Genomic DNA, 15818 nt, shown 5'->3' with positions numbered 1-15818 from the left:
GATGGGGTGTAGAGAATAACAATTCCTGGATTTTGCTTTGAATTGTAATGAAAACTTTCTAGCTGACTTAGGGGCAAGACAAATTGCTAGCAAATGAGGATTTGTCTCATGGGAATATAGGATCTTTTTTTTTTTTTTTTTGGAGCTAGTATCTCAGAATTAGTTAGGCATTTTTTGATACCTCTAGTCTGTCTGCATAGTACATGTTATTCTGCTTCTTTCTTCTTTGTACAAGATCTTACTTCATCTGAAAAGGTTTTATATGAAGTTAACTCCTCTATCTGTCTAAAAGTTACAGCCTGGACACCATCACCAATTCCTACCATGTTGACTCAACTGGATAACTTGCTCCAAAAATCTTTCCCTTCATGCCTCTCATTCAGAGGAGATGGAGTCCTGTGCTCACTGATGTATTTTTTTTCTGCTTATTTTAGTCCTGGTTCTTTTTGTCATGACTTCTATCTTCAAGGGTGTAACTTATTGCCAAGAATTTTTGCCTTGCACACATCCCCCATCACATCCTTATCTCCCCACTACATCCTTATCTCCCCCACCACATCCTTACCTCCAAATTGGAGGGATGTAGATTTGATGGGTGGACCACTCAATGGATGAGAAATTGGTTGAAAGGCTGCAGACAGAGGGTGGTCATCAATGGCTCTATGTCCAGGGGGAGGCCAGTAATGAGTGGCGTCCCCCAGGGGTCTGTCTTGGGACCGGTGCTATTTAACATCTTTATCAGTGACATCAATGATGGAATCAAGTGACCCTCAGCAAGTTTGCTGACGACACCAAGCTGAGTGGTGTGGTTGACACGGTTGAAAGAAGGGATGCCACCTCGACAGGCTGGAAAAGTGGGCCCGGGTGAACCTGATGAGGTTCAACACAGCAAAGTGCAGAGTTTTGCACTTGGGCCACAGGAATCCCAGGCATCCATACAGGAGCAGTCCTTGAGAGCAGCCCTGCAGAGAAGGACCTGGGGGTCTTGACAGATGAAAAACTTAACATGAGCCAGCAGTGTGCTCTTGTGGCTTGGAAGGCAAATGGTATCCTGGGCTCCATCAAAAGAGGGGTAGCCAGCAGGAACAAGGAGGTGACTGTCCCCCTCTACTCTGCTCTTGTGAGGCCTCATCTGGAGTACTGTGTCCAAGTGTGGAGCTCCCAGTACAAAAAAGACAGAGAGCTGTTGGAGAGGGTCCAGAGGAGAGACACAAAGATGATCAGGGGACTGGAGCACCTCCCATAGAAGACAGGCTGGGAGAGCTGGGCTTGTTCAGCCTGGAGAAAAGAAGGCTGTGGGGTGACCTCATTACAGCCTTTCAATACCTAAAGGCAGCCTACAGAGGGGAGGGAAGTCAACTCTTTGAAAGGGTTGATATGTGTAGGATGAGGGGAAATGGTTTTAAGTTGAGGGAGGGGAGATTTAGGTTGGATGTCAGGGGGAAGTTCTTTACAGAGAGAGTGGTGAGGTGCTGGACAGGGTGCCCAGAGAGGCTGTGGATGCCCCATCCCTGGAGGTGTTCAAGGCGAGGTTGGATGGGGCCCTGGGCAGCCTGGTCTGGTATTAAATGGGGAGGTTGGTAGCCCTGCATGTGGCAGGGGGTTTGGAGATTCGTGATCCTTGAGGTCCCTTCCAACCTGGGCCGTTCTGTGATTCTGTGATATCTGGTTAGAGAACACCAACTCATTTTCTCTGTTGTGCTGCAGCCATGAGAAACAGCAACTGCTGACTGCTGTGGAGGCTGGCCTTGCTCACAACAAGGACTTGTTAGATAAAAGATAAAAGGTTTGCTTTGAATTGTTGATACAGAACATTGAATTACCTACCCGATCTTGGCAACATGGCCATTGGCAATAGATTTCCCCCCCGCCCCCCGTCTTATTTTTTTTTGGTTAACCAAACTAAACTCCACATTCTCTACATTTTAGGTCATAGGAAGTGATGTCTGCTAATTATTTCTGCACAAAAAGTGAAGATTTTTAGGTTAAAAACATTAAATTGGAATTGAGAGTAGGACCTTATCACATCCTGAAGTGTCCCTTTATTCATCTGCTCCTAAGGAAGGACTTTCTCGAATAAATAGGGATTTAAATAATTGAATGCTTCTAGTAATGGAGATTGTAACACACACAGCCAAGAAACTTGCAACTTTGTGCTCTTAATATTTAAAAAACATTTTGTCAAATAAAAAGGCCTTCATTATCATCATATTCTTTCGTTAATAGAAATAAGTAATTCCAATAAATGTTATTTCACTTCCATATATAATGTTCTTATTTCAAAAAAAAATCATATTAATTATCAAATGAAGCTCTATTGACATATTTGTTTATTTATCTTATGGATAGTCTTATTTTGTGGAATCTTTACTTGTTCTTCCCTTAGCACTCAAAAAAATCTTTCATGTGGACATACCTAATCACGTTCATCTACGCAATTCATATTTGCTTCATTTCAACTTATCCTTAATGGAGCAGGTTTGGGTGAAAGCTATGGGGGAGGGAGCTAAATGTAACGTTTAATGGGAAGTGCACTCAAACCCTCTAGTAACTGGAACTAATGGGGACAGACAGGATTGTGAAATGTGAGCATACAAGATCTCCACTGAGAGATATCCATTCCACTTTGTCCTCCCAGGACTTACTTCCCAGAGAATTTGGGCTCTTTCTTTAAATCAGTTTGAATATTTACAAATATGAACAGTGCCGCAGTGATTTCTTTCTAAAGATATTTCCTGAAACTCAAGAAATCTTCCTTCCAGAGTGTTTCTATCAGCACTTTAGGCTGCTTGCTTTCTGATGTAGCTGCTTCCTGCATGCTTGTTTTATTCAACATACAACAACAGGCCTCTGAATGTGATTTGATTCTCACAGAAAACAAAACCACATTTTTAATATTTCCTTAATGAAATGAGCTTTAAGAATAGAAATTTGTCTTGTTGTAAGTTGTAGCAGTTTACTCTTGCACAACTCTTAGGGATATAGCAAGTGTTATCAGAATAATGGTATTGTAGGTCTCTATAGAAGAACAGCATGGATTATAGCTAATGAGAGTATTTTAAGGAAGAAAAGAATCTGGTAATCCAACACCTGAACACTTTATGCATTGTAGAAATAAAGAAGAGCCCTTCAGCATATTCTTCCTAGTCAAAACTAAAATTTCAAGCCAGATGTAGTCATCCATCTTTTCCGTCTTTGATAATTAGAAACATGCTTCATTACCTTGCTAGTACCAGAGCAACTTTCCCTTGAGCACAGTATGAGCACCCACTGCAACAGTGGCAGACTAATCTAGGTTGCTGAGTACTCTGCAGACCTGGACAAAAAGGACTTTGAGTACGCTGAAAGGGGAAACTTCTACGGAGTATTCCAGAAAGTAGACTGGATGAAAGAATTCTCCTGGCTGGCACAGAGAAGATCTTTTCATGTTGGAATGGTGGAAAGAAAGAAGAAGGAGTAGGGAGAAAAGTCAGTCCATTGATGCAGCCATGATGTGCAGACGTTGCTGAATGGAGATGAAGGGAAAGTGTGGTCTTCTGGAATGCCAGGAGGATTTAGTCAATTGGATCCCATGTTCGCCTCTGGGTAATGAGGCATGCCAAGCCAACTGCTGTATGTGGATCAAATTTATTATTTTCTTGGCCACCGAGCTGGCTGGAAGACAGCTCACATGGTAGTGAAAAAACATCCTAGGTCTAGTTTGATGTACAGCACCTTCAATATTTATGTTGTATTCCCTTTCTAATTATATCTGAGCTGAAAATCACTTCAATTGCAAGGATGAGGGAAAAAAAAAGGTAGGAAAGAACTAGTATTGCCTGGCAGAGGCATTTTCTTGATGAAAAACACTTCCACAAGATTGTTTCCTAATAACTAAGCTGTGTCAGTGATTACAAGAGCAAGCAGGGTTTGTAATTTGTAAGTTTGTAATTTGTCAGAATTTGTAAATGTAAACTGAGGGTACTATGGACTTTGCTGGGAAAGATGGACATTTGTAGCTGTCATGCCAAGAACACTTGCAAAATATGTTTGGATAAAAAATAGCATTAGCAATTCACTGGCTAAATTTATAGCAAGAAAAGGTCTTGAAAAAAGCAAGAAGAAAATTTTCTTGAGATCAGAAGTAGAACTGTTCTTGGTTCTCAATGAACACACTCAGCAAATTAGAAATGGAGCAGAAGAGTGAATATCGAAGACTGCATATTTTTGCTCCTGTACAACAAGCATTAATCAATATTCCCACAGCATACAAATATTATACCAGTATATAGTTAGAAAATGGCATACAGCCATAAAATAATTCAGATATTCTTCTGCCTGACGTAGTCATTAAATTATGCTAGTGTTTCCAACAAACAATATCTTATTTCCTCAAGCATGTTTGCTAGAAAACATGGTGCCCTTGCAAAATTAAAGCTCTTGCTCTTTAAGTGGAGAATGCATGTTATTTCTAAAAATACAAAGAGGTGGAATCCCTTCTTTCATGCAAAATTTAGTGCAATCTTAACAAGGGCGTCAGGATCATAAGAAAAGCTTTTACGGGTTGCTAGTAATACACATGCTGCATAGAATTAGTAACCAAGAAGTGAAATGTATGGGTGATGTCAGCCTGAAAATATCTAATCAAGATATCTGCTGTCAGGTTACCTTCAAACATGTAACCTACTTAACCTGTAACATAATGAGGATATCTGTAAAGCTTCATGTAGCTTCCCAGCAACTCTGGCTGTTGATTGGATATTATCTGCATTTAGCTACTCTGATGGAAAACTCCAAAATGTGACGCTTTAAGTGCTAGATGGTTTATTGTTGATACACAAACATGATAAGCTTAAACAAAAATGAGCTACCATTTATATGTTTTTTGTTTTTGTTTTTTTTTTCTTTTTTTTTTCAGTGAATTCAATCAGATCTTATTTTATCTACTTAAGAAAGTAGTTCAAGTCAAATCTCACTCCTCTGCTATCTCACTCTCTGGACACACAATTATCAAATGCTCAGATGTAGTACAGAGCACTGGAAGCACTGAGTTCAGTCCTACTCTATTTAGTGACTCAACTGGTAAACTGAAGAGGTGTGCTTGGAGTGACTCCTCTGTGTGCTCATGGTCCCAAGAGGTATCTGTGCATAGTTTTCCAGGATATGGATCAATTTGGTGAGAACTAATTAAATGATACTTCCCTTGTAATTTTCCAACAACATGGTCTTGTCAAATATTCCATATTTAAAAGATTCTGAATAGTGAGTTTCATCTTTTGCTAAATAACTTAGCAGCAGAAGTCTATAGAAGGTCAAGGAGACTTGTGCTTCCATCTTACCAGTTGTCAGCCCAACAATCAGATTTTAAAATAACCAGTAACTTTGCTTTTATATAATGTTTTAAGTGTAACACTTGGCAAGGTAGATAGATATTCAACAGAGAGCTGAATATTATCTTGGGGAAGTCATTTATGACTGGTAAAAGATTGCCATGTAGCATCAGACTGGTAGGAAGTATATACAGGATTTGATTCTCCAGTGCCCAAACTCTCACCATCACCAAGCATGTCAATAATTTGGAGACAGAGCTGAGACTGTATTTGTACTATTCTTTGTATGCCTTGTTTAATTTTGTTTCTTGCCCCATGGTCAAGACCACCAGGACTTATTTCAAATCAAAATCCAACTTAGTTTCAATTTTCTTAATGTAACGTATGCAGAACAGGAAACCAAAACAATGGACAAAGATCATTTAAAATAAAAAGTCTTTTGATAAAACAATATCTTTGGAAATGTATTGTGCAAAATAACTAATGACTGGGCTAGACTGACAAATTGCTGGTATTTTACAGCTGATATTGTTACCATCTTGAAGACTTTGATACTGTTCTATGGCAGCCTACAGTAAATCTTCAACAAATCTGGGAATTACATTTTATCAGAGTCATTTTTTTTTCTAGATACTTATCTAAAAATTAGATTAATTAGGCTGGTCACTATAATTCTGAGTTAAGATAGTCACAAGGAAAACAGCTACAGTCATTGAACCAAGTTAGGACAACTGCAGACACCTCCACAAATGGCTTCCACAAATGTGGTTCATAGTATGCTGATTAAGAAGGGATCTATTTCTTGTCTTGAAAAGGTGTTTACAGTCAAACTGAATGAAATAGGATATGGATAACTAGAACGACCATATTACTGGAAAAGAAAGAGGCAGCAAGCTCCCAGTTCCATTTGACGCTAATTAGGTTGCCTGTTACTTTAATAAGATGTTTGGACTCACAGAATCTTCTTTGCTGAGGGTTTTTCTTCTTTAATTGGCCTGTCAATTACAATTTGTCATGAAATGCTGCAAACTGCTTACAGCCTGTTTTCAATGGCTTACAAAATGAAATGAGTAAAAAAAAAATTTTTCTCTCTTATTTTTGACTGTGAAAGCATTATAATATGTATTGCTTGCTATTCTCGTAGTTTGTTTTAACTGTTCTTGCTATTCAGTTTAATGCCTTTAGGGACTGAACTACTGAAGTTGTCCAGAACTGAAAAAAATAGGTGTTAAGCTCATTATGAAAGTTGCAATGGAAAAATGGGATGTGAATTGAACATAGTACATGGGATGTGGTGCTGCTCTCTGAAACTGAAAATCTGAAGTAACAGAATAGGTCCCTTACTGGAACATTTTTTTGTATCATTGAGGATTAGCTGAATATCTGAACAGTTAGTAAGTACGTTTCACAGGGAGCGTGGCAATAAGCAAGCATGAAGTAACAATCTATTGACCCATGGTAACTTGATGTCTTGGTTTAGGTAACTGCTTTATGAGCTTGACAAACAAATTAATGCAAGTAGTACTCAATTTTTTTATGGTAGTTCGTTAGTTTCTCAGATGAGGAGCAGTCCCCATGTGACAAAACATTAACAGCTGTCTCAAAGACACTCTTGGTGAAAGCAAAAGGAAATGTTTTCTGTGATCATTTGTACCTTTTTTCTGGTCTGTGGAAAGACTTTCTACTAAATTGCTTAATAAACAGCAAGGGTGCTGTATTCTTTTGCTGGGGGGCAATTTTTCCTTTGGAAGCAAAAACTAAAGAATTTGCTGTGAACATACACAATTGACAAAAACAATAGTGTTAACCAATACATTAATTTAATTCTCATGTTCCTGGGTACACACAGAGTGCAGTAGCCAGTAAGTAGTTCCATTACCGATACAAGCTGAGGGATGAAAGAATTGAGTGCAGCCCTGCTGAAAAAAGATCTGGGGGTACTATTGGTGGATGAGAAGCTGGACATGAGCCAGCAATGTGCCCTCGCAACCCAGAAACCCAGCCATATCACAGGCTGCATCAAAAGATGCCCAGCCAAGAGGTCAAGAGAGGCAATCCTGCACCTCTGTGCTGGTGAGGCCCCACCTGGAGTACTGTGCCCAGATGTGGAGTCCTCAGTACAGGAGAGATGTAGACCTGTTGGAGTGCATCCAGAGGAGGGCCACAAAAATGATACAAGGGATCGAACACCTCTCCTATGAGGACAGGCTGAGAGAGCTGGGGCTGTTCAGACTAGAGAAGAGAAGGCTATGAGGTGATCTGATAGCAGCCTTTCAGTAACTAAAGAGGAGATACAGAAAAGAAGGGGACAGACTCTTCAGCAGTGTCGGTGGTCACAGAACAAGGGGAAATGGTTTCCAGCTTAAAGACGGTAGATTTAGGTTGGATATAAAGAAAAAGCCTTTTACAGTGAGGGTGGTGAGGCACTGGAACAGGTTGCCAAGAGATGTGGTTGATGTTCCATCCCTGGAGACTTTCAAGGTGAGGCCAGATAAGGCCCTGGGCAACCTGATCTGTCTGTTCATGTTCCTGTTCATTGCAAGGCCATTGCAAGGACTAAACAACTTAAAAATGTCCCTTCCAACTCTAAGGATTCTAAGATTCTATGATTCTTATCCTCCCCCTTTGCACCATTTAAATGGTTTGAAAGACTTATTTTTGAAGAGATTCATGTTGCAAAATCACCTTTTCTCTCTCTAAAGAGACCAAGCTGAAGAAGATAGGATCAACAGTGTATACTCTTGAATTGTGTGTGGAATTGACTCGGTGCCATAAAACCAGGAATAGGTGTGTGATGGACGTGGATGTCACAACTTAAGTCGTTATTGGCCTCCTGTAACTATCATGATTATTGAAGCTATTTGATTTTCCTGGCTAAGGCAAATCCTGTTTCTCTCCTCTTATGAATTGCAGCAAAACATTCAGATCTTAGGAAGTATGAAGCATCTTTCGTAAAACAGCATTTGTTCGAAAGAGTTCGGCCTTGTCTTAGATCTGAATGGAGAACAGTCTGCTTTAAGGTTTTTTTCCAAAGTTTGGATTAGGTAGAAAAATAGTCATTTCCTTTCTGGATTTCCTCTCCTTTTTTCTTCTAAGTCTGGGCTCTGTTAACTCACATTCAACAGCTTTCCTCTGTGCATGTTTGCGGCCTTTGCTATATTTTTAGCACAGACACTGAAAGGTTGCCTCTTATTCTCATGGTATGCTTGGTGATATGGCATAAAATTTGATTTGGGTGAGAGAATCTAAAAAGCTAAATAAAATGATGACTCAAAATGCTACACATTAGCCAATTCCTTGAATAGCTGTTTGCACTCCTACTTCTACTATAAATTGGTATTTCATGGCTTCTTTGTATAAGACAGTGAGCTAGTCTAGCAGGATGACCTAGTTATTTTTAAAGCCCACTTATGTCAATGCTCTCTGTCCTGTGACCATGTTGGCCACCATTATTTCGGGGTGAGGTCAGTCTTTTTCTTTGCTCGGGCTGCTTGCCAGTTTCTCAACACCTGCCCTGCAAGTGACAGCTCTATGGGTGTCCTCATAAATTACAAATCATGTGCCTCTGTCCTGCTGCCTTGGGACAGGCACAAAGTTAGAAACTGTCCTGTAATTCTAGCCCTGGGGCTGCTGGATGGGACAGCTGAGCAGAAGGCAGCAGGACGCAGCAGTGGAGCCTGCCATGCCACAGCCTGGCCCCCATCACGGGCAGCGCACGTGGTGCCAGCAGGCTGTGCCTGTGCCCTCCCCAGGTAGCAATCTTCCGCCGTGGAAGAGGGGAGAGAGACCAAGCAGCTAGCAAGGGGCTGCTTTGGTTTTTGTGTGTGCTCAGTGAACTGTGCTGGCACACAGGGGAGGTGCGAATGGGCCATGCTGCGCATACTATCCTTTGTCAGCTCCTGCTCCTCAGTTACAGCTCTGGCATTTAACTGTCCACAGCACTTGATTCAGTGATGCATTTTCCTTCTTTCAGTGTGTACTGTGGACACACAGATATCATACGCATACTCCACAGCCCATTGCAGCCCTAAAGTTTGAATTCAGCAACTCACTTGGGTAGTCCATATCCCCACTCAGCTCCTCAATCCAACATGCTCTCACTGTCCTCAGTATACAGGTTACCTCTGCACCTCAGTGCAATGACTAAATCAAACAAACTTCAATATCAACACTGCTGCTCTGATCTTTCTGCTCATTCCCAAGATGTGTGCTTTCCCCTCTGTCTAAGACCCATGGCCAGCAGCACCAGGAGCTGGGAGCAGCACCTGTTACATTGCAGCACCAGTTCTCTCCCAGCTCCCTAAATGCTTGCACCAGACACAACTGCTAATGTGATCTCTGATGGTCTGGCATGTTGTGCATGCTGGCACAGAGGATTCTGGCATGGAAAAGCAACACAAGCACTGTACTATGTAAAGGCTGAGTATGCATCCTTTCCAACCCACCTGTAGGCTGCCTCCAGAGATGCAAATAAAATGTTGTCCTGTTGGTGTGAGATGCTTAGCTGGATGAATAAACTACAACAAACTGAAATTTTGACTTATTTATTTTTAAAATATATTTTTAAATGATGCATGAGTTTTACTTTTAGCAGAGATTATATTCTCACTTCTAGCTGATGTGCATCTTTTATCTTCCTTTTGATGACCAGGGAGGATGTAGAGGGGTGCCAAATAGAGCTGTCTGTAAGTGTGCACCACTTCATTTTCTTACTTTTCATTTTAGATTCATGGGAAAACAAACCGTACTTCCTTTCAGCTATGCTTCTGAATATTATGACTATTGATTCCCATGAAAATGCTGATCTGGGAATAGGAAGTAGATTGCAAAACAGATTTTCTTCGTTTTGTGAAATAATAAGACTGCATATCTCTTTTTTGGGGTCCCATATTAGCTCTTAAATTGGAAGTGAATGAGTGAGGCTCAGAGATAATTGGCTCTAAATCTGTTAACTTGGCTTCTCCAGTTCCTGCCTGTAATTTATCTTCCCAAGCATACTGCATTACAGAATAATTACTTGGGTTGGAAGGGACCTTAAAGAACATCTAGTTTCAATCCTTTTGTCATGGGCAAAGCTGCCATTCACTAAATCAGGCTGCCCAGGACCCCATCTAACCAGGCCTTGATTGCCTTCAGGGATGGGGTATTCACAGATTCTCTGGGCAGCCTGTTCCAGTACCTCACAATGTTCTGAGTAAAAAATTTCCTCCTAGTGTTTATCCTAGATTATCCATCTTTTAGTTTAAAGGCATTTCCCCTTATCACTATCATACTGTGTAAAAATTCTGTCCTTCTGCTGCCTGTAAGCTCCCTTCCAGTACCAGAAGATCATAGTGAGGTCTCCCAGAGCCTTCTCTTCTCCAAACTGAGCAACTCTCTCAACACCTTTTCAAAAGAGAGGTGGTCCAACCGTCTGATCATCTTTGTGGCCCTCCTTTTGGACCTATTCCAACAGCTCCGCATCCTTCCTGTTCGGGGACCCCAGTACACCAGATGGAGAGTTCTGCTTAGAGGTTCAGGGACACAAAAGATATAGGAAGTCTTACTGACAGCAAAGATGAAGGCAAAGAACTTTTGCCTTGAAGAACTTGCTGAGTACCTCAGCCTTTTCCACGTCTGTTGAAGCCATCTTTCCTTTCTCATTTATCCGATGAGATACACTCTCCTTTACCTGTCTCTTCTGACCTCTGTACCTACAGAATCTAATCTTGTTCTTTTTCACATCCTTCACCAAGTTTAATTCCTCCTGCACCTTGGCTTTCCGATTCCATCTCTGCATGTCCATATGGCATTCCTGCATTCTTCCCAGGCTACCTCTCCCTGTTTCCACTGCTTTTCCTTCTTTTCCCTGAGACTTAATAGCAGGTCCTCATTCAGCCATGTTGGTTTCCTGCCTTGTCACAGGAAAAATGAGAGTGTGTATGAAACAAAGTGATGGAATGGACTCCAAATGTCTATAGTTATAGTCTGAAAATTTATATTTTTGCATGTGGAAAAAATACAAGGGTGTGTTCAACACATAAAAGATCAATTATCTTTTTCCTCTGCAGGTGAATGTCAATGAATGTCACTGACCTTGTTTTTTACCCCGGGGCTACATCACCTTTCAACAGCTCTTCCAGCACTATTCTGACTCCCTTTGCAGTCACAAATTAGATCAATCACCCTCCTCTTTCAGGATACCCATATGTAAGCTTTATTTTGTAAATGTTTTTTCATTCTGTCATTTTTTATAATGCCCTCTGTGATTACATTCTCAGAGTCAGCGTTAGCTAATGCTGCACACCATTTTACAGTGAGTAGATGCATGGCTTCTCTTGAAGCCTGCCAACAGTCTTTCTGCTGGCAATAGAAAAGCAATGTCAGGCATTCACTCATGTTCGTGAACAAGAAAGCAGGCTGAGCAGTATGGGACATGTTCACAGAAATAATACAAGACCATTAAGCTTCCCGAAGAGATGTGTCACAGTATTTTGTTACTGGTATTTTAATATATTTGAAGAGATGTGCAACTGTCACCAACAAAGCAATCTTTCAATCACTGAGTTCCCATTACACTTTATGCATTTTCTGTTACAATTCAACAATCTGAACTGAACAATAAAATAATTCCAGAATGTGTTTGAAAAAAATTATATTTTTTTCGTTGAATCACTGCTCATCTTTTGCTATGATCTTCAAACTGACATTAAGCCACCATGTTCAAAGAGTCTGGTATTCAGACCTTGCCTGAAGCTAGTGATAAAAACACCTTTCATCCTTATAAAGGTTGAAAGGCTGCTTAAAGTGCTGTGGAAGAAAGTTCAGCACCTCTTGATGTCAATTTTGTTATATGTAGGAGGATCTGTTTACGCTTAAGATGTACAATGCTTTAGTACATTCCAAGGCCAAAAGAATTAAAACGCAGTACTTGTCGAAAGCTTTTCTTCCCTCAGCTTATTTCTCTGAATTTAGCACCTCATTAGAAAGCATAACAGTATGTTTTCTAGCTAGGAATACTTTAATAAGGGCCACTAACATCTATCAAGATGCTCTGAAGGTTATTTAGCATTTCCTCTTCTTGATGTCTTAATACGTATTTAACGCCTAGTTGATTTCACATGCTACACTTTATCTGGTCTGTGCAGTGAGGAAATTCACATATTTATTCACTGTTTCTACACACACAACATCTAACCACTGTGCTGAGAATTTCAGCAATTTTTTTCTGGAGTGCTGTTGAAATATACAACTTCTTAGAGGTGATGAAAGAAATAGCATGTAATCAGCTAAAAGATTTCTGTTCCTTAAGTTACTCTGCAGCCAGCAGTGTATCTCTGAAGGTGAATACTTGCACCTTCAGCTAGGTGAGAGAATAAGACATTGCCTGTTTCCCTGTTAGAGATCTGGGGGAAAGAGCAAGCTGACATATCTACGACAAAGAAAGGCTGAGTGCCGTGCTGTCAGGGCACCAGCTGCACTAGGATGTACTGATGCAGCTTCATTCTCCCTTTTGGTGATCAGATTAGCTCAGAGCTTAATGATAGTGAAGTTCTCTTGGTGATCAGACTGGTATTGCCCTTCCTATACAGCCTGTTAGAATGAACACACTATTATTCACCGATTCAATTAAGTGCTAAGGAGACGGGGGAAATATGTGGCCAGAGAAGAAAATGAAGCCATCTTTGTTTGTTGGCTAATCAAAACCCAATGGCTTTTGTAGACAGTGTGGAACGATCATTAATTAGAAGAGATGCCTAAATTTGAAGTTCAAAACATCTTGTGCAAGCCCAGAAAAAAAAGCATGGGGAGCAGACATCGTTCCCCTGGGTTGTTGAGGCAGTTGGCTTAGGCAGCACAAATCAGCCTGTATCTGAACTTCCTACCGCACTTTTGCCCCAGAAGGGAGGAGGTTATTCACTTGTGCTGACACAGCTCCTTTTCCTCTGTGCCATAGAATCATAGAATGGCTTGGTTTGGAAAGGATCACAAGGATCATCAAGCTTCAACTCCCCTGCTGCAGGCAGGGCTGCCAACCTCCACATTTAATACTAGACTAGGTTGCTCAGGGTCCCATCCAACCTGGCCTTGAGCACCTCCAGGGATGGGGCGTCCACAGCCAACCATCTGTCAGTCCTGCTCTGGCTATGATGATCTATACTGAGCCAATGTAGTGAACAAGGTGAGATGCACTTAGAAATGACATAAAATATAAGACAGGGAAAAAAACCACCACCAACAATAACAAAACAAAAAAACCTTAAATAATTTATTTCCAAGCTACGAAAGTTAATAAAGATTATCTTTTCTAAGAGAAATATCTGCAGCCCTCATAACATTTAGTGCCCTTAACTTACGATAACTCTTTACTTTTCCTCATTAAAAGAAAACTGCCAATTGGGTGCAGAAGAGTAGATCTAGGATCTCCTTGGGAAGGCATAATGCCTGAAGTTATTAAAAAAGTGAACTGATATTCTACAAACATACGAACACTTATGCACTACCACTTGTGTTTTCAGAGCAGTATCATTATGATTTTTTTTCAACTTTCAGGCTTAAGTTGGAGTTCGATCACATTTTTGATAATAAGAAATGTTGGAAGCAATGTGTCCGTATATTAAAATAATTTTGAACTAACCCAGCCAGCTATAGAGAAACATAGGAAAGCTGAGGAAAACAAAAGAGAGCAGAACTAGAATAATTCATAAAATAAAATGTCATTTTCCAAGGGCCAAGGGGCTGAAGTATTTCTCTTTTGGGAAATAAACACTTAAATATGTGTATTAAAGATTATCTTGAAAGACAGTGCTCTGAGAGGGCATGCCAAAAACTCCATGTGATAATTTTCTGGAATTTCTGGACTGGAACAGATAAGAGCTACATGCTGACATCTGTGAATTGATGTGACCTTTTGCTTGCAAAATGATCAGACTCTGATCAGTGAAGAATCATGTTCAGAAGCACTTAAAAAAGGACTCAAATACATCTCAAAGAATTAAATTTTGGGGGAAAAAAAAGCAACAATAAATAAATGAATAAAAGGACTTCAGTTCTTCATAGGTCAAAACTTTCTCACAGAAGAGCTACTTCCTGGTCAGGTTTACTGTCTTATTTCCACATATTTGTTCGTATTAAAATATACATACTTGTCATGAGCCTTCATGAAAGAAACACCTTGAAACAGTTTCAAGAATTGTGAATATGTGAAAAAGTTAGTGCTCTCTACAAATATGCCATAGTTTGCATGTTGTTCTTGCAAATGACTTAATTAGTGCATTAAAGCCAGAAAAGTGATAATACTGATATATAATACTGACAGGATCAATAATATTTTAAGACACTGTGGTTTAGAAAAATATACCTTGAAATTATATGTACCATATCCCATATTACCATCGTTTTATAATTTTCAAAGAGTATTATAACAGAGTTTGAATGAGTGCTTTCTCTTTACTTAAAAGCTCAGATAATTTTGTTGGGCTTTTCCTTTATGCTGAGCCTGTATTATTTATACAAGGAAGTTGCACATTCTTGTTAAGCCAAAAAATGAAGTTTTGCCATGGATGTTAATGAAGCCAGATACAGCCTTAGTTATGTCCCCATTACAATTCTACTGTTCTTGACAATCACAAGCCCCACCAGCAAATTGAATTAGAGCAGTGACGTAGTTCAGTGTAAATAAAGACAAAATATTTGTAGGAGAAATGCTATATAGGCCTTTATGTCTGTGTGGAGAAGTTTTAGTGTACAAGAACAGAAGTGTAGGGCAAGGACATGACCTAAAGCTGAAGGCTGAAACTCAGTATGATCTACTGGTATGGATAAAATCTCTTCAAATGAAATGAATTTCCTGACTTGTCAGTCTGAAGATACGTGTGCTAGCCTTCCCACCATAAAGCATCCACTCAGAGATGCAGCTGAATTTAACTTATCACAGTAAATATATTTCTCTCAAACTACAGAACTATAGCTTTATGAAATGAACTTAGGTTGGCTAAAGGTTGTCCTGCTCAAGGAATGGCTATTTTAAAGTTGCTAAGAGCTTTGTCAATACAAACTTTTAAGGATGGAGATTTTCCAGCTCTTCTGACATACGTTTCAGTGCTCCACCATATCCTGTCAACATTCATATTGTTGGGACCGTGGCTTCTTGTCTATTCATTTATATCTCTGGCTCAATCATCTTTCTATTCCCCTGTACATATCTGGAGGCTACTACTAGATTTACTTTCATGCTTTCTCTTCTGTATGCCAGACAAATTGTTGTTGTTACTTACTCTTTCCTTTTGTATTGGGTGCTTGATTACACCAACAATTCTTTTTTTTCCACATCCTTTTACAATGACAAATAGGTGCAAAACTGGACACTGATGTCAGGAACTTGACTGCATCCTCCTTCCTGGAGGTCTGGACTGGGGTTCAGGGAGTTTCCTGCTGGATACTGTGGGCAAAGACTGCCAGACAGCATAATGGGGGCACCACAGACAGGGTGATGTTCTGTCCCTGTACCCAGGAAGGTGCTCATTGCCT

Source organism: Tympanuchus pallidicinctus, unplaced genomic scaffold (genome assembly GCF_026119805.1).
Source record: "Tympanuchus pallidicinctus isolate F22 unplaced genomic scaffold, pur_lepc_1.0 scaffold1, whole genome shotgun sequence".
Classification (NCBI taxonomy): domain Eukaryota; kingdom Metazoa; phylum Chordata; class Aves; order Galliformes; family Phasianidae; genus Tympanuchus; species Tympanuchus pallidicinctus.
Note: the sequence above shows the minus strand (reverse complement) of the source record.